The 24,932-nt window shown below is 45.5% G+C and overlaps 1 long non-coding RNA gene across 1 annotated transcript; it reads right to left on the reverse strand.

Annotated features, from left to right (window-relative positions):
• Positions 1-271: 271 nt before the first annotated feature.
• On the reverse strand, positions 272-23,400 carry LOC115460670. Its single transcript, XR_003940533.1, has 3 exons — positions 23,389-23,400; positions 4,759-4,764; positions 272-352 (listed from the first exon to the last, which is right to left on the reverse strand). It is a non-coding gene; the product is annotated as an uncharacterized LOC115460670 (long non-coding RNA).
• Between the last annotated feature and the right edge of the window lie 1,532 nt (positions 23,401-24,932).

Below are 24,932 nucleotides of genomic sequence, written 5' to 3' on the forward strand. Positions count from 1 at the left end.
TTTTACGCAGGAACAGAAGTTTAAGGCTGGGGGCTTAGAAACTCCTAAATTTCAAAAATGCAGGCGAGATACTAACTCCTTTTTTCATGCTTTCTGTGATTGCCCGAAGGTTAAACACTTTTGGAAGGAAATAGCATGGTATATGGAGAAGTTATTGGATCGGGTGCTATCATTGTCTCCGGAGGGGTGGCTGCTGGATAATTATGAAAATTATAGGACAGACAATCGCGCACAGGTATTGTTGTTACGCAAGGCGGGGGCTGTGGGTAAACGGGTTATTATGAGTGTTTGGGTAGGGGAGATTGCTCCGTCCTTTTGGGCGTGGAGAAATCGATTACATGATATGATGCTGCTGAAGAAGTGGTATGCTAGGGGTTCCCCGAAATGCTGGAAGGATTTTTTAGCAGTATGGGGGGGTATATGTTGGGTCCCTTCCACACAGGGCTAGGAGTTTGATACTGAATTCCGCTTGAAAGGAATCTCCAATGGTTAGTTGATCAGGTGAACTGCTGGGTTGCCCCAAGGTCACTGTGTGTCATCAGATTTTGGCCTGGAGGCTGGAATCGACCTGTGCGCACCTTATCTGAGGATTTTTTTTTTAGGGTGGGTTTATAGGGTAGGGATATGGGACATTGTACAGATTTCAGATGACCTTTTTTTTTTTTTTTTTTAACATAGTTGGGAAGTTATTATTGGGTTGAGCTGTTCGGCTTATGGGAAAATTAGGTTCTTACCTTGGTAATTTTCTTTCCTTTAGTCATAGCAGATGAAGCCATTACGTATGGATTGTGTCCATCAACCAGCAGGGGGAGATAGAGAGCACTCAAATTTCAAAGTGCCACATGGTCAGCTAGCTCCACTGCCTCTTCAGTATTTGAAGCTTCCAAAGCACTATAACAAACCGCAATGGGAATAACATGAACTTTCCTCACAGCGAACGATGGCCCCATAACAAGGGCATGAACTCAAAAGGAGGGAATGAACACATCCTCCTGGAGGGAATAAACTCGTCCTCCTCTTTGTATTTATGGAGGGAATACACACATCCTCCTGGAGGGAATGAACTCAACCTCCTACACATGAACTGGAGGGAATGAACTCATCCTCCTATAAGTGAACAAGAATCCTGAAGACTGTTTTCCAACTTTCTCCAAAGGAAGGATTAGAACTTCAGGAAACAAGAACAGAACCTGAAACAGATTCACAACATACAGACAATCATACAGGGAGGGCTCACTGCAGACTTATACAGAGGAATCATCACCATCTCTTTCTTGTTGGTCATGCCTCTTCTAATGCACCAAAGCAGAGGTTTTCAGCCCAGTCCTCAAGGCACACTCAGCCAGTTGAGGTTTTTAGGATATCCACATAGAATTCAACGGGGATGTCCTGAAAACCAAGACTGGCTGAGTGTGCCCCGAGGACTGGGTTGAAAATCCCTGCACCGAAGTGGCCTTCTGGCTTTTACCGATACTTATGTACCTGTTGGCCACCTTAAGATCATCAAATAAAATCCCCTGCAGAATTCACTCCTCTACTGTACGCTGGACCTATTCCTTGTCTTGGGTTTCTGAAGCCTGCATTTTGTTAACATTACTGTACACTTTAGATGCCATACTCTAGACCACTCCTCAGGCTTTACAAGATCCCATGCACCTCATGTTTTCCACACCTCCTAGGGGTCTACTTTGTTGCAGACAAGGTTCTGCAGAGCTTCCTGGGTAAAGGGTAATGTATTTGATATACAGCCTTTCTGTGATGCAACCAAAGTGGCTTGAATTTGCTCTGCATACACCCTGTTGTGATTTTGAAAAGTTCTCCGATTTACTTTTTTTTTTTTTTTTTTTTTACTGACCCATTGGACTATAGCAGATGATAACTAAGGTAAAATTATGTATCATACCTGATAATTTTCTTTCCATTAATCATAGCTGATCAATCCATAGACTGGTGGGTTGTGTCCATCTACCAGCAGGTGGAGATAGAGAGCAATCCTTTTGCCTCCCTATATGTGGTCATGTGCTGCCGGAAACTCCTCAGTATGTCGATATCCAAGCTCCATCAGCAGGACTCAGCACTTAGAGAATTACACCCACAAAGGGACACTCTGCCCAGCTCACCACCGCCGAAACGGGGGAGGGGAATTAACCCAGCTCATCCCCACACAAGTGGGGGAGGGGAATCCGTCCAGCTCATCCCTGCGGAGCGGGGGAGGGACACCACCCCGCCGATGCGGGGGGATCTGGCTTATCCTGCAACCGCAACCGCGGGAGGAGCTGACTGACCCTAACACCGCCGAAGCGGGAGGGCTACAAAGCTGCCCTACAGCCACACAAAGCGGGAGGGAGCGCCGGCAGAATTTATGTCTCAATCTAGCCCTGTAAAACGGAGGGAAGAGGAATGCAGCAGCTCACTGTAACACAAACTCGTCTCAACTCTTGAAGAATCCAATTGAAAAAACTTGAACACGAAGTCCTCCTGAACAGGAACTGAAGACTAAACTTGAACCTGAAATGAAACCAGAATATAAACAGTACAGATATCTGGGAGGGGCTATGGATTGATCAGCTATGATTAATGGAAAGAAAATTATCAGGTATGATACATAATTTTACCTTCCATATCATCATGCTGATCAATCCATAGACTGGTGGGATGTACCGAAGCAGTACTCACCCAGGGCGGGACACTGAAATCCCTGACCGCAACACTGAAGCTCCAAACCGGGCCTCCGCCCGAGCAGCCACAGCCAAGCGGTAATGCCTGGAGAAGGTATGGGCCGATGCCCAAGTTGCCGCCTTGCATATCTCTTCCAAGGAGACGGACCCGGCCTCTGCCATCGAGGCCGCCTGAGCTCTAGTGGAGTGAGCCTTCAGCTGAATAGGCGGCACCTTCCCCGCGGCCACATAAGCCGCTGCAATGGCTTCCTTGACCCATCTTGCTACTGTGGGCTTAGCAGCCTGCAGACCCTTACGAGGACCTGCAAACAGGACAAACAGATGATCCAATTTCCGGAAATCATTGGTCACTTCCAAGTATCTGATGATGACTCGTCTCACATCCAGATATTTGAGAGCAGAGTATTCCTCTGGGTAGTCCTCCCTACGAAAGGAAGGGAGACAGAGCTGCTGATTCACATGGAAGCGAGAAACAATCTTGGGCAGGAAGGAAGGCACTGTGCGAATAGTCACTCCTGCCTCAGTGAACTGCAGAAAAGGCTCTCGACATGAGAGTGCCTGGAGCTCGGAAACTCTTCTGGCTGAAATGATAGCCACCAAAAAGACTGCTTTCAACGTCAGGTCTTTCAGAGATGCCCTCGACAAGGGTTCAAAAGGCGGCTTCTGCAAGGCTCTTAGCACCAGGTTGAGATTCCACGCAGGCACCACTGAGTGCAGAGGAGGGCGCAGGTGATTAACTCCCTTGAGAAAACGTACCACATCTGGCTGCGAAGCCAGGGAAGCACCCTTCAGGCGGCCCCTGAAGCAAGCCAGAGCCGCTACCTGGACTTTAAGGGAACTGAGCGACAGGCCTTTCTCCAGACCTTCTTGCAGGAACACCAGCACTGAAGAAATTGGAGCAGTGAAGGGAGAAAGTGAGCCTGCTTCACACCACGCTGCAAAGGTACGCCAAACCCTGGCGTAAGCAGTAGAAGTAGAGCGCTTCCTCGCTCTCAGCATAGTGGCGATGACCTTGTCTGAGAAGCCCTTCTTCCTCAGACGCTGCCGCTCAACAGCCAGGCCGTAAGACCAAAGGGGGAGGGATCCTCCATCACCACGGGACCCTGATGCAACAGACCCTGCTCCACTGGCAGCCGCAGAGGGTCGTCCATTGAGAGCCTGATCAAGTCCGCATACCAGGGACGTCTGGGCCAGTCCGGACCCACCAGGATTATCCGGCCCGGACGCTTTGCCACCCGGTCTAGTACCCTGCCCAACATGGGCCAGGGCGGGAACACATAGAGAAGCTCCTGTGTCGGCCACTGTTGGAGAAGAGCATCTACTCCCAGAGATCGAGGGTCCCGTCCTCTGCTGAAAAAGCGCGGCACTTGGCAATGGCCGATGACGCCATCAGATCTAGGCTCGGCTGGCCCCAGCGCTTCGTGATGTCCAAGAACGCCTGAGCCGATAACTGCCACTCTCCGGGATCCAAGGTATGGCGACTGAGAAAGTCCGCCTTGACATTCATGACTCCAGCAATGTGGGCCGCTGACAGCTGTTCCAGGTTCGCTTCCGCCCACTGGCATAGATTCATGGCTTCCTTGGCTAGAGGGGCGCTCTTGGTACCTCCCTGGCGGTTGACATAGGCCACAGCCGTGGCATTGTCCGACAGGACCCGTACTGGCTTCAACGCCAGTACCGGGAGGAACTCCAAAAGCGCCAACCGAATGGCTCTGAGTTCCAGGAGGTTGATAGACCACTTTGCCTCTGCAGGAGACCAGAGCCCCTGCGCTGTCCTTCCCAAGCAGTGGGCTCCCCAGCCCGTCAAAGAGGCGTCCGTCGTGACGACAATCCACTCCGGGGTCACAAGAGGCATCCCTGCAGACAACTTGTCTGTCTTCAGCCACCAGCTCAGCGCCTTGCGCACTGCTGGGTCCAAGGGAAGGCACATAGCATAATCCTCCGACACCGGAGTCCAGCGCTGCAGCAGAGAGTGTTGTAGTGGTCTCATATGAGCCCTGGCCCAGGGCACTACTTCCATCGTGGCCGTCATAGAGCCCAACAGCTGCACATAGTCCCAAGCCCGAAGCGGAGAGGCTACTAGGAACTGGTCCACCTGAGCCTGAAGTTTGACAATCCGATTGTCCGGCAGGAACACTCTGCCCACTTGGGTGTCGAATCGAACTCCCAGATACTCCAGGGACTGAGTTGGGCGCAGCTGGCTTTTCTCCCAGTTGATGATCCACCCCAGGGAGCTCAAAAGAGCAATCACCCGGTCCACAGCTTTGCCGCACTCTGCATAAGAGGGGGCTCGGATCAACCAGTCGTCCAGATAAGGATGGACTTGTACTCCTTCCTTTCGCAGGAAGGCCGCGATGACCACCATTACTTTGGAGAAGGTCCGCGGAGCAGTAGCCAACCCGAACGGGAGGGCTCTGAACTGGAAGTGTCGGCCCAGGACTGCAAAACGCAGAAAGTGTTGATGAGGAGGCCAGATGGGAATATGCAAGTACGCTTCCTTGATGTCCAAGGATGCCAGGAACTCCCCTGCCTTCACTGCCGCTATAACAGAGCGGAGAGTCTCCATGCGAAAGTGCTGAACTTTCAAGGCCCGATTGACCCCTTTGCGGTCGAGGATAGGCCGGACAGAACCTCCTTTCTTTGGTACCACAAAGTAAATGGAGTAACGTCCCTTGCGAAGCTGATTTTCTGGCACCGGAACGACCGCACCCAGGCGGATCAGATTGTCCAAGGTCTGCTGCACTGCCACAGCTTTGACCGGAGACTTGCAGGGAGAGAGTACAAACCCGTCTCTTAAGGGTCTGCAGAACTCTAGCTTGTAGCCGTCTCTGATGAATTCCAGCACCCAAGCGTCTGAAGTTACCTTGGTCCACTCGCCCAGAAACGAGGACAGGCGTCCTCCAATCTGCACTGGGCCATGGACCAGGACCCCGTCATTGGGTACGAGACCCTGGGGGAGGACCGGAGGGCGCACCTCCGGGACGGTGGTCTCTGCAAAAGGAATGCTGCTTGAGGGAGAAGTTCCTCTTGAAGGAAGAGGGGGCAGAGGAGCCCGACTTGCCCGGGCGGTACCGTCGGGCTTCCTGAAACCGTCCTCTGGAGTTACCGGGGCGAGCACTGGCCCGAGCCCTGACCTCTGGTAACCTCTTGCCCTTAGACGTGCCGAGATCGGTCACAATTTTGTCCAGCTCGACCCCAAAGAGCAGCTTGCCTTTAAAAGGCAACTTAGCCAAGCGGGACTTAGAGGCGTGGTCAGCAGACCAATGTTTCAGCCAAAGCCACCGCCGCGCAGAGACTGTCTGAGCCATACCTTTAGCCGAGGCTCTCAAGACATCATACAGTAAGTCTGCCAAATAAGCCAAGCCCGATTCCAGGGCCGGCCAATCAGCCCTCAAGGAAGGATCAGAGGGGGAAGCCCGCTGCACAATCGTCAGGCACGCCCTGGCCACATAGGAGCCGCAAACTGAGGCCTGCAAACTTAAGGCAGCCGCCTCGAAGGACGACCTTAAGGCCGCCTCCAATCTTCTGTCTTGGGCGTCCTTTAGGGCCGTGCCACCTTCCACCAGCAACGCCGTTTTCTTAGTCACCGCAGTGATTAAAGAATCCACGGTAGGCCAAAGAAAGGCCTCCCGTTCACTTTCAGGCAAAGGATAGAGGCGGGACATAGCCCTAGCCACTTTGAGGCTCGCTTCCGGGACATCCCAGTGAGCCGAAATTAAGGTGTGCATGGCATCATGCACGTGGAAGGTTCTAGGCGGGCGCTTCGTCCCCAGCATAATGGCGGAGCCAACAAGGGCTGAGGGGGAGACGTCCTCTGGAGAGGAAATCTTTAAAATGCTCATGGCCTGCACTAACAGGTTGGGCAAATCCTCTGAGCGAAAGATCCGCGCTGCAGAGGGGTCATCCGCTCCATCCGAGTGGGAATCCGTCTCCTCCAAGGAATCCCCAAAGGACCGTTGGGAGAACTCAGATACGCTGCCCTCATCTACATCAGAGGAGACAGAGTCCTCTAAGGCCTGGGAATCCACCCAAGGGCGTTTACTTTCGGGGGCCTCAACCCCTTTATCGGGCAAGGGAGAAGGGGCAGCGTTTTGCATACGGAAGGCCTGATGCAGCAGCAAAATAAACTCGGGGGAGAAACCCCCCAGACTGTGCACTTCAGCAGCCTGGGCCACAGCCCTAGACGCACCCTCAACCGGCGCTCGCAAGAGCGGGGGAGAAACATGCTGCGCATCCAAGATGGCGTCCGGCGCGACACTCCGTGAAGGAGCCGCGCAGGAAGAACGGCGCTTAACTTTAGCCGCTTTTTTGCCTTCGCCCAAATCAAGGGCGGCCATGGCATTAACGTCTCCCAGCTCAAGGGCGGCCCAAGAAGAAGCCGTCCGAGCAGAGTGGCCGGCCAAGCTAGCGGAGGCGAGCAGCGGGGGATGGGCGTTTATGGCGGGAAAAACCGCCACACCGGAGGAAGAACCGGGACACTGACCGGCCTCCAAACTGTCACCCAACAAGGGCGAATCAGACTTTAAATCCCCTGCATCCCCGCTAGAAGCGCACGCGCGGTCCGGGGAGTGATTCTTTGCGCCCTCGCCCTCCGACGCCATATGCCACGTGGAGATCGATCAGGGAACCCCCTGCCAGCTATAAAAAGGTAAAAATTACCTGCTTCTCGCTCCGAGCTGTAACGACCTGGTGTCCCAGTGAGTAGCTGCAATAAACGTTTAAATAAACGTCAAAATAAATGCCTTTAAGGACGTCCAAAATATATATATATATTTTTTTTTTTAACAGAGCCAGCGGGAGGGGGGAGAAAAGGAGGGACCTGGCGCCACCAGGTTTGCACTTGCTCAAGAAGAGCCCTCAACCCCAGGTACTCAACAAAACCTAAAAATTAGGCTTGGAGACCTAGCCAGAGCTGCTGCTGTGTGTGACCACCACCTGCTGAGATAGAGAACATACTGAGGAGTTTCCGGCAGCACATGACCACATATAGGGAGGCAAAAGGATTGCTCTCTATCTCCACCTGCTGGTAGATGGACACAACCCACCAGTCTATGGATTGATCAGCATGATGATATGGAACTACTATTAAGACCCATGATGCAGACGAGCTGCTGAAACATGGACCATGTCGGCCCCCAGATGACAGAGAGCTAAGCTAAGAGCATATTGCTATAAGAGTAAGGGGTGCATAGCTGAGGCTTCCTTATCCTCCGAAAAACCCTCCATGGTTGCGTATGATAACAGAGAGTTAAAGGTCTGCTGCTGACTGTGATAAACCACCATAAGCAACAAGACGATTGTATATTTACAGTATAGGGTCTTTTAATAAAGCCACATTTCGACACTATCCTGCTCTTGGAGGCCCTTTGAGTTTTTCCACTAGATGATTACATTTATTATATGCTGATACTTTCTCTGTCCCTAGTGGACTCACAACCTGAGTTTATGTACCTGGAGAAATGGAGGGTTAAGTAACTTACCCAGAGTCACAAGGAGCCACAATGGGAATTAAATCCAGTTTCCCAGGTTCTCAGCCCACTGCACTAACCATCAGGCTACTCCTCCAGTGTGCCATCTGGGGAAAAGGATTAGAAGGGTCAAAAGAAAAGCAAACATGTCCAAGTTTAACTTCCTTCTAAATTGCTCTACATTTTTTTCTCATATGGCAATCCAGGGCAATCAGAAAAGATAGCCTATTGTATATCAGTAGCCAATCAAGGATCAGAGAAACAAAATGTCCTTCCTGGCCCCAAATGCAACCTCTGGATCGGCACATCCTCTAGAATCCAACATCAGAGTACGGTTTTATGTCCAAGTTGCTTTTAATAAATTATGTCCCAACTATAAACCGCAAAAGGGGGGTGAAGAGAAATCACATCGTGTATCTGAGCACAATTATACAATGAAAACCTTTCAGCTTTGCACTGCAGTGGAACAAACATAAGGAAATTTCCAGTTCCTCTCTGCTTCAAGGCTTGCTTCCTTGTTCTACCCTTTCCCTTCCCCCACAAAACAGAGAATAAGAAAAAAAAAAACAAAGAAAGACTGAAAAAAAAGGAGAACTGAATAAAGGAACAAGAAAAAAAAAAGGAGCTCAGAGGGGGAGGGGGAAAATATAAAGGAAATACAGAGAAGGGAGAATGAAAAGGAGTGGAAACAGAAAACCAATAGATGTGACAAAAAAGGAGGGAGGGGGCGGTTCTGCTAGGCTGAAGAATGTGCCTGAAAGAATGATCACCTAAAAAGAAAGAGGCACAAGAAATAACCCTCTCTGTTGCAGGCTATGCCAATCAAAAGCAAAATGCAAACCCTTCTGTTTAATCCTTTTTAAAGCTAATTTAGCATTTTTTTTTTTTTTAAATGACAGGAAGTGGGATTTAAACTTCCTCACTGATCCCTTCCTTTCTCACTATAGAAATAAATATTGAATTTCTCACTCCTTATTCCTTTAATTTTTCATTTATAGCAGACCCACAACCTCTTTCTTTTTATGGTGCCGGTATCTCCTCGGACCAACACAGAATTGTCATAGTAACATAGTAAATGACGGCAGATAAAGACCTGAAAGGTCCATCCAGTCTGCCCAAAGGTGATCATGATTTTTTTTTACAGGAGAGCTTTCAGCGGCCACAGTGCCTTTTTCAGAGGAATCAGAGGAAGGAGCCAAGTGATGTTCAAAGCTCACATACAAGAATATCTTTGGTACGTCAGCCTAGGAAGAACAATCCTGCTTTCTATAGTTGCTGGAGCTTTTCATTGTAGGTACAACGAGATGTTAGTTGTGAATAAAAACGGTAAGAGAGGATTATGATGATGATGGTGGTGGTTGTAAGGCATGTTTATGGGAAGAAGAATGACTTTATGACTTTCACATAACTGTAAAGGGCTAAAACCGTAATATTAAGGCTGTTTCACATGAGACAGTATGCCTGGAAGCATGTTAAAATTGGGAAACAAATGTCATTAAAATATGGTTTATGACTTATGGCTTATTCATTTGACACAGTGTTAATTCACATATCTAACTGGTTTAGGTTAATGACTGAACAGGCCAAAGGTAGATGGATGAGGGCTATACTATTAGTTCTGGCCTCTGCAGCTCCCAGGACCTGGCCGTCTCATTTGGTATGAGTTTTTTTTTATTTTTGTTACATTTGTACCCCGCGCTTTCCCACTCATGGCAGGCTCAATGCGGCTTACATGGGGCAATGGAGGGTTAAGTGAGTTGCCCAGAGTCACAAGGAGCTGCCTGTGCCTGAAGTGGGAATCAAACTCAGTTCCTCAGTTCCCAGGACCAAAGTCTGCCACCCTAACCACTAGGCCACTCCTCCACTGTTGCTACTATTTGAGATTCTACATGGAATGTTGCTATTCCACTAGCAACATTCCATGTAGAAGTCAGCCCTTGCAGATCACCAATGTGGCCGCGCAGGCTTCTGCTTCTGTGAGTCTGACATCCTGCATGTATGTGCAGGACGTCAGACTCACAGAAACAGAAGCCTGCGCAGCCTTCTACATGGAATGTTGCTAGTGGAATAGCAACATTCCACGTAGAATCTCCAATAGTAGCAACATTCCATGTAGAATCTCCAATAGTATCTATTTTATTTTTGTTACATTTGTACCCCGCACTTTCCCACTCATGGCAGGCTCAATGCGGCTTACATGGGGCAATGGAGGGTTAAGTGACTTGCCCAGAGTCACAAGGAGCTGCCTGTGCCTGAAGTGGGAATCGAACTCAGTTCCTCAGGACCAAAGTCCACCACCCTAACCACTAGGCCACTCCTCCGCCCCAGTTGGAAAGCTGTCATATGAAAGTGTCATCTTGGTTTGTTTATTTATATCACAGTTTATATACTGCATTCTCTCATATTCTAGGTGGGTCACAACATACCACATCCATAATTGAAACATGAAATAAGTGACAACATACTAACAAGACATTACATATGGCTAAAAAAAAAAATACATCCCCATACATAAAATCAGTTTACCTCACAAAATCCAGACATCCCCATAATCAGTAAACTCAATCTCAAAAGTCACTCGTAATTCAAATCAACGGCAGTGGCAAACAGAAAAGCTGTTAAATGTTTCTAGAATTGCAAATAATTTTCCAATTTATGGATATTTTCTGGCAACTGATTCCATAATCTAGAATCCGCCACCTGAAACATCTTTGACTGGTTGTCATTTAAGCAAATTTGCTTCAGTGATGGACTATCCAACAACAATTGATCACTAGAGCGGAGGGGACACTGTGTATGATCAATCCTCAACAAGGCTGAAAACAATGGAATATCCTCTTTGTAAATACATTTATGAATGAGAGTCAAAATCTAAATTGCATACACCCCTTTACTGACAGTCAACTGAACTTTATTAGAACAGGGGTAACAGAGGGGCATAATCGAACGGGGCCGGCCATCTCTAATGACGAACCCCGTAAAGCGGCGTACCCGACTGTATTATCGAAACAAGATGGCCGCCATCTTTCGTTTCGATAATACGGTCGGGGCCAGCCAAATCTCAACATTTGGGCTGCCCTTAGAGATCGCCGGCGATAGAGATGGCCGCCATTGGCTTTCGCCGATAATGGAAACTAATGGCGGCCATCTCAAACCCGGCCAAATCCAACCCATTGGGTCGAGGGTGGAGCCAGCATTTGTAGTGCACTGGTCCCCCTCACATGCCAAGACACCAACTGGGCACCCTAGGCGGCACTGCAGTGGACTTCAGAAATTGATCCCAGGTGCACAGCTCCCTTACCTTATGTGCTGAGCCCCCCAACCCCCCCAAAACCCACTCCCCACAACTGTACACCACTACCATAGCCCTTAAAGGGTAACGGGGGGCACCTAGATGTGGGTACAGTGGGTTTCAGGTGGGTTTTGGAGGGCTCCCATGTTACCACCACAAGTGTAACAGGTAGGGGGGGATGAGCCTGGGTCCGCCTGCCTGAAGTGACTGCAGTACCCACTAAAAACTGCTCCAGGGACCTGCATACTGCTGTGACGGAGCTGGGTATGACATTTGAGGCTGGCATAGAGGCTGGCAAAAAATGTGTTTTAATTTTTTTTTTTTGGTGGGAGGTGGTTGGTGACCACTGGGGGAGTAAGGGGAGGTGATCCCCGATTCCCTTCGGTGGTCATCTGATCAGTTCAGGCACCTTTTCGAGGCTTGGTCGTGAACAAAAAGGGACCAAGTAAAGTTGGCCAAATGCTCGTCAGGGCCGGCCTTCTTTTTTTCCATTATCAGCCGAGGCCGGCCATCTCTTAACCCCATCCCGCCTTCGGTACACTGCCGACACGCCCCCTTGAACTTTGGCTGGCCCTGCGACGGAAAGCAGTTGAAGTCGGCCAAAATTGGCTTTCGATTATACCGATTTGGCCGGCATTAGAAGGCCGGCCATCTCCCGATTTGTGTCGGAAGATGGCTACCCTTCTCCTTTGAAAATAAGCAGGATAATCATATCTGCTCCCCCCATGACAACATTCATACCACCACATTCTGGGCAACCTGGAGTGACTGCATCACAAACCCAGGAGCCCCCAGCAACAGAGCATTACAGTAATCAAATAATGGCATGATATGAGCACAAATTACTGTCCTGAAATTATCTTCTGACAACAGGTCTCTCAAACATTTAAGCAATTTCAGCGTAAAGAAAATACGTTTGACCAAACTACTCACATGAGTTGTTAATGATAGAGAAGAATCTAAAACCACGCCTAAGTATTTAACCTACACTTGTTACGTCAATGAGTTCCAGAGCTTTAACTACAAAGAAGTGAAGAGGGAAATATGGCTAGTGAAAGCGCAAGCAGAAGAAAAAATGGCTAAACATGTAAAGAGAGGTGACAAGACCTTTTTCAAATATATTGGAGAAAGGGGGAAAGATAGGAATGGAATTCCAAGACTGAAAGATAATGAGAATGGCTATGTGGACAGTGATGAAGATAAAGTGAACGTGCTAAACGATTACTTCTTTTCGTTGTTCACAGAGGAAGATCCTGGAGAAGGACTGCGGGGTCAGCTGCTGAGGGAACATCTGGAAATGGAGTGGATACTGCGCCATTTACGGAAGAAAGAATTTATAAACAGCTTGAGAATCTGAAGGTGGACAAAGCTATGGGGCCGGATGGGACACATCCCAGGATACATAAGGAGCTCAGAGAGGCGTTCCAATTCAAAGATCAGGTATGTACATACACTGCAATTTGTTCAAGTAGAGAGCTAGACTAATAAAACTAATGTCAAGTTTTATCAGAATTTACCTCAGGATCCAACTGCTTCAATGCAAGCAAGGGTATTAGACCTCCTGGTTGAGGCTAATCGAGCAGGTATTTTGTCTTATAAAGAATATAAATTTTTGTAAAGGATTCATCCAATCACTCCCCATATATACTTTTTGCCCAAGATACTTAAGTCCCTTGAGAGACCTCTGGGGTCCCATAGTGTCAGAGCGTGGCTCTCTTTTTGAGCCTTTATCTCAGTATGTGGACCATTATTTAAAACCTTTGGTAGGGGAAGCTGTATCCTATATACAGGATTCCACACATTTATTACATATATTGGCTGATATAGTTCTCCCCGAGGATAAACCTATATTGTTGGTGACTCTCGATGTAGTTGCCCTTTATACTAACACCCCTCAACAGGAGGCTTTGGTAACGATTGAGGGTTATCTGCCACAGGTCCATATTTCGGGAGATAAATTGAAATTATTAATGGATATGAGCGAACTGGTTATTAAAAATAACTACTTTGTATTTGAAGATCGGTACTATCTGCAGGTCAAAGGGGTGGCTATGGGGGCAACGGTTGCCCCCGCAATGGCCTGCCTGTATATGACCAGCTTTGAGAAAAGATTTGTATACACGAGTCAATTTATGGGGAAGGTTTTGATGTGGAAGCGTTTCATTGATGACATCCTTGTCATATGGCAAGGTGCTGAGGATGAATTACGACAGTTTGTTAGGTACATCAATCAAGTGGACAGTCACATGTGATTTTCGGCGAATTGGCACAAGGAGCATACCAGTTTTTTGGATGTTTCCATCAGATTGGTACAGGGACAGATAGCTATAGGAGAAAGTGCGATGTTTGACCACGGAGATACAAAGCCTGGAGAGATGGATCTTAAAAACACTTGTTTATTTGATGAAAAAAGACTCGACACAACTGTTGTGTTTCGGCCGTTAGGCCTGCATCAGGAGTCTACAAAACACATATATACACATAAATATTAGATAAGAGCAAAAACTATATGTAGTTCAAAACTCAGATAGCAACATCTACATACAGAAAAAAAAAAAAAAAAGATTGCAACATGGTACTCAATTACTCCAGTTTTCATCCCAGGAATCTTCGCAATAATATTCCTGTTGGTCAATTTCTCTGCCTCAAGCGGTTATGTTCTATGAAGGATTACTTTAAAGAGCAAGCAAGGTATATGTCTGACAGATTCACTCAGCATAGGTACCCCACCAAGGTTGATGCACGCATCAACCTTTTCCCATATGAGCACGCAATTCTGGAACAAATTACCACAAAACCTAAAAACGACCTATGAACTAACCAACTTCCGCAAACTACTAAAGACTCATCTCTTTGAAAAAAGCTACCAAAAGGATCAAAGCACATGAAGACCACACACACTGTTGGCAACGCATTAACACATTCTCCTATTACACCTATCCCCATAATTCTAACACACCCAGCCTCTCTCTCTTCAGTTTTATTCTTTCCTCTATCGATACCTGGACATTGTTTCAACTCAACTCCTCATAATGTAACCATAATCAAGTAATAACTCATTGTACTTCCATCGTTACAATGTATTGTAAGCCACATAATCAAGTAATAACTCATTGTACTTCCATCGTTACAATGTACTGTAAGCCACACTGAGCCCGCAAATAGGTGGGCAAATGTGGGATACAAAAGCAATAAAATAAATAAATAAATAAAATAAGGAATGCCTATAAAAGAGCAACTAATGCAGATAGGCGGTGGCTTCTGGAAACTAAAGATCATGAACTTGAATCTTCACTGGTATGTGTACGCCCTTTTTCACCGTTAGTGGGACGTATACGTTCCCTAATTCATAAGTATTGGCACATGTTGCGGCTTCATACTCCCCTGGATGAGATCCCACGGTTTGTTTATAGAAGGGGTCAGAATTTGGGTGAATTATTATCTCGTCCTTCATGTCAGCAGGTGGAACAACCGGGGCACTACAGATGTGGTAAATGTTTATATTGCCAATATGTAGTGGAGGGGTGGGGGGGGGGGGGTTCAGATTCAACTGCCCCACAGCTCTCAATAATTCCAGATGCACAGGAGGACTGATTGTAATTCAGTGGGGGTGGTTTACTGTATATGGTGCCCTTGTAAGTTGTTCTATATTGGTTAAACAATTCGGAAAATAAAAATACGGATTGGGAAACACATCAGTAATATTAGAACTGTGAAAGCAGAGGCACCACTATCTGCTCATTGGCAGGAGTATCAGCACTCTAACTGATTTACGATATACAGTATTATTACAGGTGACTTTGGACAGGGGTGGTCCATTGAGTGATATTTTGACTTTTAAAGAGCAGCGTTTCATTTTTACTCGGGATACAATTCAGCCTCGTGGTTTAAACTGAGATATAGAACTGGATGTGAGAATCGGTATATAGGAGGGGACTCTGTCCAACAACAGTGATGTACGTCACGCCCACGTGGATTTAAAGGCAGGTGTGGAGAAAGCTTTACATTCTACACATGGTGTGGGTAACGACCAGTTTGTACCCGCCGGGGTTTGTGGCTACAAGAAGATTTTGAGACTTTGTTTCATGAGTTATTTGTACAATTGGTTATTTATATACTTGAGATAGTTGATGTGATACAAGTGCTCTCTTTTTTTTGATATAGTGTTAAAGTAAATGGACTACTGAATGAGTGAGTATGTTTGTATGTATGCAGGATCCCCTTCCGAAGAAGCGATAGCGAAACTCGGCCTGAGTTAAGGGGGCCTTTCAGTATGGAGCACAAAGTAGGGATGGGTGTTTTCATGGAATTACGAAATCATTACATCACCAATTTACAAGCCATACATCTGCAAGGGAAGTATGATTTAATTTTTGAATATATCTAGCGATGATTATTACGATATCAGTTTGATACATCTGTGTTAACATTTATGGTATCATATGACAATGTGTGTATGCTATGTTATATGACTATGAGCATTCTATACTGATGTATTGGGGTTGTATCTGCAATTAGTCATCTCTGTTTTGAAGAACTGCATAAGCAGCACGTAGGCGTCAAATAATAACATCTGAGTGTTAGCAGTAGTGCTTAGTATGTTTATGTATTAGGGATTTTCCTAACATATGAAGTGTTTGTATATGCATGTTGGTAGTAGATGGAGATCCCAATACGGGCTGTAGTTTATTAGTCTAGCTCACTGCTTGAACAAATTGCAGTGTGTGTACATACCTGATCTTTAAATTGGAACGCCTAATGTGCGATGATGGCTCCTTCTAAATCCTTGCCAAATCCTCCCTTGGGATGTAATGGTAGGAATGGTTTGAACTGAGCACATTTATTTCACTATTGATATTAGTCCTATTGTTTTGATGTGGTTGTGAGTGATGATGTAAAGTACACTGAGGAATATTTGTAATGAGTTAAAATTTAATGCCAAGAAGTGTAGAGTGATGCACTTGGGTGCAGAAACCCAAAAGAGAGATACCGGATAGGAGGGGAGAGTTCAGTATGCCCGACTCAGGTGAGAGACCTTGGGGTGTTGGTGTTCGAGGATCTGAAGGTGAAGAAACAATGTGACAAGGTGACGGCTGTGGCCAGAAGGATGTTAGGCTGCATAGAGAGGGGTATAACTAGCAGAAGATAGGAGGTGTTGTTGCCCCTCTACAAGTCATTGGTGAGGCTCCACTTGGAGTAATGTGTTCAGTTTTGGAGGCCGTATCATGCAAAAAATGTAAAAAGACTGGAAGCGGTGCAAAGAAAAGCTACAAAAATGGTATGGGATTTGCGTTGCAAACCATACGAGGAGAGACTTGCCAACCTGAACATGTATACCTTGGAGAAAAGGAGAAACAGATATTCAAATATTTGAAAGCTATTAATCCGCAAACAAACCTTTTCTGGAGACAGGAAGGCGGTAGAACTAGAGGACATGAATTGAGGTTGAAGGGGGGCAGACTAAGGAGTAATGTCAGGAAGTATTTTTTCACACAGAGGGTGGTGGATACATAGAATGCTCTCCCACGGGAAGTGGTGGAGATGAAAACGGTAATGGAATTCAAACGTGCGTGGGATAAACACAAAGGAATCCTGTTTAGAAGGAATGGATCCATGGAATCTTAGCGGAAATTGAGTGGCGATGCCAGTAATTGGGAAGCAAAACCAGTGCTGAGAGTGGTGGATATGTAGAATGCCCTCCCACAGGAGGTGGTGGAGATGAAAATGGTAATGGAATTCAAACGTGCGTGGGATAAACACAAAGGAATCCTGTTTAGAAGGAATGGATTCACGGAATCTTAGCGGAGATTGAGTGGCGATGCTGGTAATTGGGAAGCAAAACCGGTGCTGGGCAGACTTCTACGGGCTACACCCTGATTGTGACTGAATAGATATGGATGGGCTTGAGGGTAAATTTTAAGGGGCTTCGATGTTAGCTTCAGAACGTTTAGTACAAGAAGAGTGCTGGACAAATCAAACTCTGGTATACATATAAAGCATCATATACCATGTAAAATGAGTTTATCATGTTAGGCAGACTGGGTGGACTTGTACAGGTCTTTTTCTGCCGTCATTTACTATGTTACTATGTATATTTTGAGTGAAAAAATATTTTCTCCTATTTGGATAGCAATTCATGTGGTGTTGTTCCACATGCATAGTTTTGCCAAGGTAATAGGGGTGGGGAGGGGGCAAATTTTCTGATAGCCAACTAATCTGGGTAAACAGGTATTTATCTGAAAAAGTGTCTTCTGAAAATTGGTTAACATGAAATATCCTTATTCCTGGTGGAGTCATCTAAGAGCCATCAAAGGCTTAAGGAATCTAGCTACTGGATATCACCAGAAGCACACTTCCTAAAATAAAAGATTAAATACATTTGGACAAGAAAAGGAAGGAGATCTAAAAAGTGGTCTAATAAAACAGACAAACCAATAAAGGGTGCTTGAAGATATGGAAAATAAGTTGAAGAATAGCAGCTCTTACATGTCTGATTGGTACTACTACTACTTATCACTTCTATAGCGCTACCGGACGTAAGCCGTGATTCACACTTGAACATGGAGAGACAGTCCCTCCCTGCTCGATAGAGCTTACAATCTAATTAGGACAGACAGATAGGACAAGTAAGGGATAAGGGTTAGGACAGACAGGACATCAGGGATAGGGGACAGTTGAAGGGTTAGGTTTAGGAGTTAAAAGCAGCATCGAAAAGGTGGGTTTTTAGCTTAGATTTGAAGATGGCCAGAGATGAGGCTTGGCCTACCGGCTCAGGAAGTTTATTCCAGGCATACAGTGCAGCAAGATAGAAGGAACGGAGTCTGGAGTTAGCGGTGGAGGAGAAGGGTGCTGATAAAAGAGATTTGCCCAGCGAGCGGAGCCACAAATTGGCATTTACACATATAAGTGCTAGAACATACGCTTCAAAATTACTTAGTGTATGGGTTCGAGATGGGGTGGGTCACAGGCGTGTCTCGATAAGTTACGCATTTCAGGGCAACGACTACCATTGACTTGATGCAACTGTTGGTGCACCAATGCCGACTTATGCACGTATTTTATAATGGAATCTTTCTACCCAGATGCTGTTATAGAATTGGTGTTAAGCATATAGCATTGGGGGTGCCTAAATCTTGGTACCAAATTTATAGGACTGCCGCTGAAGATGCCAGGGGTAAACGTGGCCAGTGCTTCTGTTGCAAAAGATAAAAGGAAGACTGGAAAACAAAACGGCAGTCTTTAAACAGTCCCACCCAGCAAGTTTACCTAGAAAATTGCACAAATAATAATTAGGATACATCAAATTGTTACGACATGGTATTTCATATTTGAAAGGAGGTTAACAGAGTCTTAGGAGTCTTGTCCTTCAGGTTGCTAATCTTCTGCTCTTTAGCCAGTCGTGTCTTTTCATTCTCAAACATTCCAAGTACTCTTACCACACCATAATTGCCATCTGATACGTTGCAAGGTGATGTTTAAGAATATCTTCTTTTTCCATTTTTTTTGAGGAGAAAAATCACTAAGCTTACTTGTTGAAATGTTATCTCTTGTTTATGAACTAGCTTGGTTTCTTGCGTGGTCTGTGCCAGGATTGTTACCGATAAATGTATTAGCTAAGACAGGAAATACTAAATGTCAGCATTTGGGCGGTAGAACGAGAGGACATGATATGAGAGTGAAGAGGGGCAGACTCAAGAAAAATGTCAGGAAGTATTTTTTCACGGAGAGAGTGGTAGATACTTGGAATGCCCTCCCGCGGGAGGTGGTGGAGAGGAAAATGGTAGCGAAATTCAAGCATGTGTGGGATAAACATAAAGGAATCCTGTGCAGAAGGAATGGATCCTCAGAAGCTTAGCTGAGATTGGGAGGCGGGGCTGGTGTTTGGGTGGTGGGGCTAGTTCTGGGCAAGACTTCTACGGTCTGTGTCCTGAAAATGGCAGATACAAATCAAGGTAAGGTATACACAAGAAGTAGCACATATGAGTTTATCTTGTTGGGCAGACTAGATGGACCGTGCAGGTCTTTTTCTGCCGTCATCTACTATGTTACTATGTCAGCATTTGCACTAGTTTTAATTCATGCTGGTTCCAGGGCTAAATTAGAAGATACTTTCCAGAAATGGGCTCCTCCCCCAAACTCAGGTACTAACTTCAATCTTCTAAGGTTTTTGTAATGTTCTGAAAACTTTTCTTTTTAGCAAATATTACGATTCTAATTTGTAAGATAAATCTGTTGATTTTTGTATTTTGGCTACTGCTTTAGCTATAAGCTAATGCTTTTAGGAAGTTAGTCATTATGTAACCTGCTTTGATTCCAAAGCCGATATAAATGGGATATAAATGCCGGAATAGAACAGAACAAGGTTCAGCCTCTCTACAGTACACTGGTAAGAGCTAACTGCAAGTTTGGATGCAAACGGACTATTGTGCGGAATTGTATCATATTCAGTTCCAGTTTCACATACAGATTATAGATATAAATAGGTGTGCATTTAAGGACTGTGAATGCAAAGAGAATAAAGAGATGCAATTTGGAAGAGTAATTTCAAGATCTTCATCGGCAAGACACTATCTTGGAGAGGAGATGCATGCAGAGAAAACTAGAAATTATTTTTTTAGTACCCTAGTATGCCACTCCATCTTCCTTTCTTGAGATAATATGTTAAAACCATGTATATTGGGGTAGGTACAGCAATGTTAAGTGTAGACAGAAAAAGAAAATTGTTCCTTGCACTGCCTAATACTCAATGTCAGCATTTGCACTATCTTAACTAACACATTTATCGGCAACAATCTCGGCACAGTCCACACAGTAAACCAAGCCAGTTTGTAAACGAGAGTTAACATTTCAGCAAGTAAACTGTTTGTGATTTTTCTCCCCAAAAGAAAACATCACCTTGCTATGTACCACATAACAATTATGCTGTAGTAAGAGTACTTGGAATGTTTAGGAATGAAATGACATGATTGGCTGAAGAGCAGAAGACTAGCGACCTGAAGGGTGAGACGCCTAAGACTCAAACCTTTTTCCTCTTTTCCAAATATGAAATTGTGGGGTCCTTTTACTAAAGTGCACTGAAAAATGGCTTGTGGTAGTGTAGGCGTGGGTTTTGGGTATGCGCCAATCCATTTTTCAGCGTGCCTGTAAAAAAGGCCTTTTTAAAATTTTTGCCAAAAATGAACATGCGGCAAAATCAAAATTGCTGCGCGCCCATTTTGGTTTTGCAACCTTACCGCCAGCCATTGACCTAGTGGTATGTCTCACGCGGTAACCGGGCGGTAATGATCTATGTGCTTCAAATGTCACTTAGCGCGCGTCCGAAAATTAAAAATTATTTTTCAGCCATGCGCCAAAAATGAAATTACTGCAAGAACCACACGGTAACCGGGTGGTAATTCCATTTTGGCGTGCATTGGGAATGCGTACACGCTTACACAGCTTAGTAAAAGGGCACCTGAGCCACTGCCCCTAACAACTTTATGTATATTTATTAGTTGTGCAATTTTCTAGGTAAAGTCTCTGGGTAGGAGTGTTAAAAGCAGCCATGTAACATAGTAACATAGTAGATGACGGCAGAAAAAGACCTGCACGGTCCATCCAGTCTGCCCAAGAAGATAAATTCATATGTGCTACTTTTTTATTTGTACTGTCCTCTTCAGTGCACAGACCGTATAAGTCTGGCCAGCCCTATCCCCGCCTCCCAACCACCAGCCCCGGCACAGACCGTATAAGTCTGCCCAGCACTAGTCCCACTTCCCAACCACCAGCCCCAGCACAGACCGTATAAGTCTGCCCAGCACTATCCCTGCCACCCACCACCGGCTCTGGCACAGACCTTATAAGTCTGCCCAGCACTATCCCCGCCTCCCAACCACCAGCCCCGGCACAGACCGTATAAGTCTGCCCAGCACTAGTCCCGCCTCCCAACCACCAGCCCCAGCACAGACCGTATATGTCTGCCCACACTTTATTTTATCTAATATTTGAGATATGAGTCAATCACCATTGTGGTTTACAATGCCATAATAAACTTTGTACACACACAACACACGAAACAGACAGAGACTGAGGGGGGCACCCGAGGGGAAGGGAGTAAATGGCACAACATAGTATCCCAGTAATAATGTAAAATATCAGCAATAGGAAGGAGGAAGCTGTAGGCCCAGTAGCCCAAAATTCAATGCTCAGAAAAGGTACATGCAAAAATCCATGATTTTACCCCAATCTTTAATGGGATGGGAGCCCTCCATTTGCAGCACTACAGGCAGTAAATTCCAGAGGACAGGGGCCATCACAGAAAAGCTTGTGGGCAAAATCCAGACACAATTTGGTGTGAGAAGAAACAAGTAAGCTTGCTTGGAAAGAACCAAGAGATCATTGAGGCTGATAGGGAATTAGCATGGAATCCATATCAAGCGGCAGACCAGAACAGTCATTGTGGTGAGTCAGTATCAACAATATAACTGTAATTCAGCCAACCACAAGGAGCCAATGTTGGTCTATAAGAAGGGGACTGACATGATCAGTTTTCCTCACCTTTAGATCAATTTCACAGCTTTATTTTGTATAAACTGAAGGTGCTTCAGATTAGCCTGAGCAGCACTTACAAATAAAGAAATTACAGTAATCCAATTTAGTGATCACTAATACACGGAATAATGTTTTCAGAACCTTGAGATCCAAGAAGGGGCCACAAGGAACAAATTTTCCTAGAGTGAAAAAAAGAATGATTGGGGGTGCCAAACGCAATTCAAAATCACCTCTCCCTGGACATAGAGAAGGAACTTGCTTAATATTGGGGGTGCTCAGCACCTGCTGCGCCTGCAGAGCTGACTCCGATGGACAGAAATACTGTTGATTAATTCTCTTAGGTTTGGAAGCCATTAATTAAAAATTTCAGAGCCTTGCTTTGCCAAGACTCTGAAGCTTTTAAATAATGGCTTCCAAAACTAAGAGATAATTCACCAATAGCATTTCTGCCCATTGAATTTCAACCACAACTAAACCAACGGATCTATTTCCTAGTCCATCATGGCTTCCTCCTGTCTTCCTATCTACTACTACTACTTAACATTTCTAGAGCGCTACTAGGGTTACGCAGCGCTGTACAAATTAACAAAAAAAGGACAGTCCCTGCTCAAAGGAGCTTACAATCTAATGGGCGAAATGTCAAGTTGGGGCAGTCTAGGTTTCCTGAATAGGAGTATGGTGGTTAGGTGCCAAAGGCGACATTGAAGAGGTGGGCTTTGAGCAAGGCTTTGAAGATGGGCACCCTGCACATGCTTATCTTTCTTTATTAAGCATTTTTGTTCCCTGATCAGTAGGAAGATCTGAAAAAGATCACCACAAGTTAAGAATGCAGCCCATAGCAGTGTCCTAAAGCAGATTATGGAGATGTAGAAATCCAAATGTCTTTGACCTAGATCAGCGGCTCCTAAGCCTTTTTTTTCTGTCAGGAACCCTTTGGTATCTAACCAAATTTCAAAAGACCACTTCCATTTCTTCTTGGTGCCTGGTTAAGTGGACACTAAGAAGCACTGATAGTAGCCATGTACTTCCCTTCCTGGACTTCTTGGCCAGTTTTATTAGGGACAATAAGGGATTTCACTTATTTTCTTGCATGCGTAACATTTCCAAAACTTATGGTAGCATATTAAGTAGGGGGTGTTCATTTGTGTATCATTCCTTTTTAGTGCATGTTAAAAATGTGTTAAATTTAACCAAACAACCCCCCCACCACCACCACTCCAAAATGTTCTGTGTGCACATCCCTAATCACAAGTTAGTTAAGGTGTTCAAACTCTTGCAGAAAGCTTCTCCCCGACAACTTCAGCTTACTGTTGATACTTCTCTGTAGTTGAAGGACACCAACATAGTGATTGCTGTTATTATCAGGTGTGCTATAGGAACCATGAAGCCAGTCTTATTTTCAGATCAACAATGAATACACATGAGGTATGTGCATACAGTTGAGAGAGGACATGCATGTCTCTTATGTCACACCCTGAAAACCAGAATGACCAAGTGGTCTCCAGGCTGAGAACCTCTGTACTACAGAACACTTAATGGCCTCCTCCTTCTCATTTGTCTGGATTTTTCCTTCCTTTCATTCCCAGCTGCTTCCCCTCTCCATTGTATCATCTCTATAGTTTATAATCTCCCCCCTTAGGTATATGTACGCGAGGCTCTTAAGGTAGCCAGATGGTCTCCTCAAGGCTAGCATGCCTATTATGATCCATGGCACAGAGCTGCTGTGTTTCCAGCAGTACTTCCTCCTGTCTTCTAGTCAGTAAAAGACAAGCGAAGCCAACATCATCTCAAGGGAAGAACGCCACACAAGAGGCTGGCACCACATTATTGGAACCAACAGAGATCACCAGGAAGTCTAAAGAGATACTATTTTTAAAACATTATAGATATTTTAATTAGAGATCAAAGGAATTAACATACTTTTCTACAATTTGTTTGCTTTTTCAATCAATTACGTTCTCTGATTCAAAACAGACTCTGGGTTTAAGAAAGGAGGAGTGGCCTAGTGGTTAGGGTGGTGGACTTTGGTCCTGAGGAACTGAGTTCGATTCCCACTTCAGGCACAGGCAGCTCCTTGTGACTCTGGGCAAGTCACTTAATCCTCCATTGCCTGCCGCATTGAGCCTGCCATGAGTGGGAAAGCGCGGGGTACAAATGTAACAAAAATAAATAAATAACAAAAATAAAATAGATACTATTGGAGAGTCTACATGGAATGTTGCTATTCCACTAGCAACATTCCATGTAGAAGGCTGCGCAGGCTTCTGTTTCTGTGAGTCTGATGTCCTGGTGCAGGACGTCAGACTCACAGAAGCAGAAGCTTGCGCGACCACATTGGTGATTTGCAAGGGCCGACTTCTACATGGAATGTTGCTAGTGGAAAAGCAACATTCCATGTAGAATGTCAAATAGTAGCAACAGTGGAGGAGTGGCCTAGTGGTTAGGGTGGTGGACTTTGGTCCTGAGGAACTGAGTTCGATTCCCACTTCAGGCACAGGCAGCTCCTTGTGACTCTGGGCAAGTCACTTAACCCTCCGTTGCCCCATGTAAGCTGCATTGAGCCTGCCATGAGTGGGAAAGCGCGGGGTACAAATTTAACAAAAACAAAAAAAAAAAAAAAATAAAGTCAGTCTTTTCTTGGAACACCTGTTAACTTCCTACAACCCTCAAACTGCTCTAATCTAGGCAGCGGTGTTTAAGTTATAGTTTATAGTTAATTAAAACTTGCTATACCACCCAAGCTGACTTGCAGATCTGGGCAGTTTACAGACTAAAAAAGCAAATATAAATAAAAGCAAGAAAACAATTACAATATTGGACAGGAAAAGAGACATCATGCCAAAACAGAACAATCATCCTTGACAAGGAAGCAGAGAAGGGACAAGAGGGGGGAAGAGGAAAAACAGTGAAAAAAAACTGATGCAAACTCTCTGCCTTTAACTAATCAGGTTAAATGCTTTTTTA

Source organism: Microcaecilia unicolor, chromosome 1 (genome assembly GCF_901765095.1).
Source record: "Microcaecilia unicolor chromosome 1, aMicUni1.1, whole genome shotgun sequence".
Classification (NCBI taxonomy): Eukaryota; Metazoa; Chordata; class Amphibia; order Gymnophiona; family Siphonopidae; genus Microcaecilia; species Microcaecilia unicolor.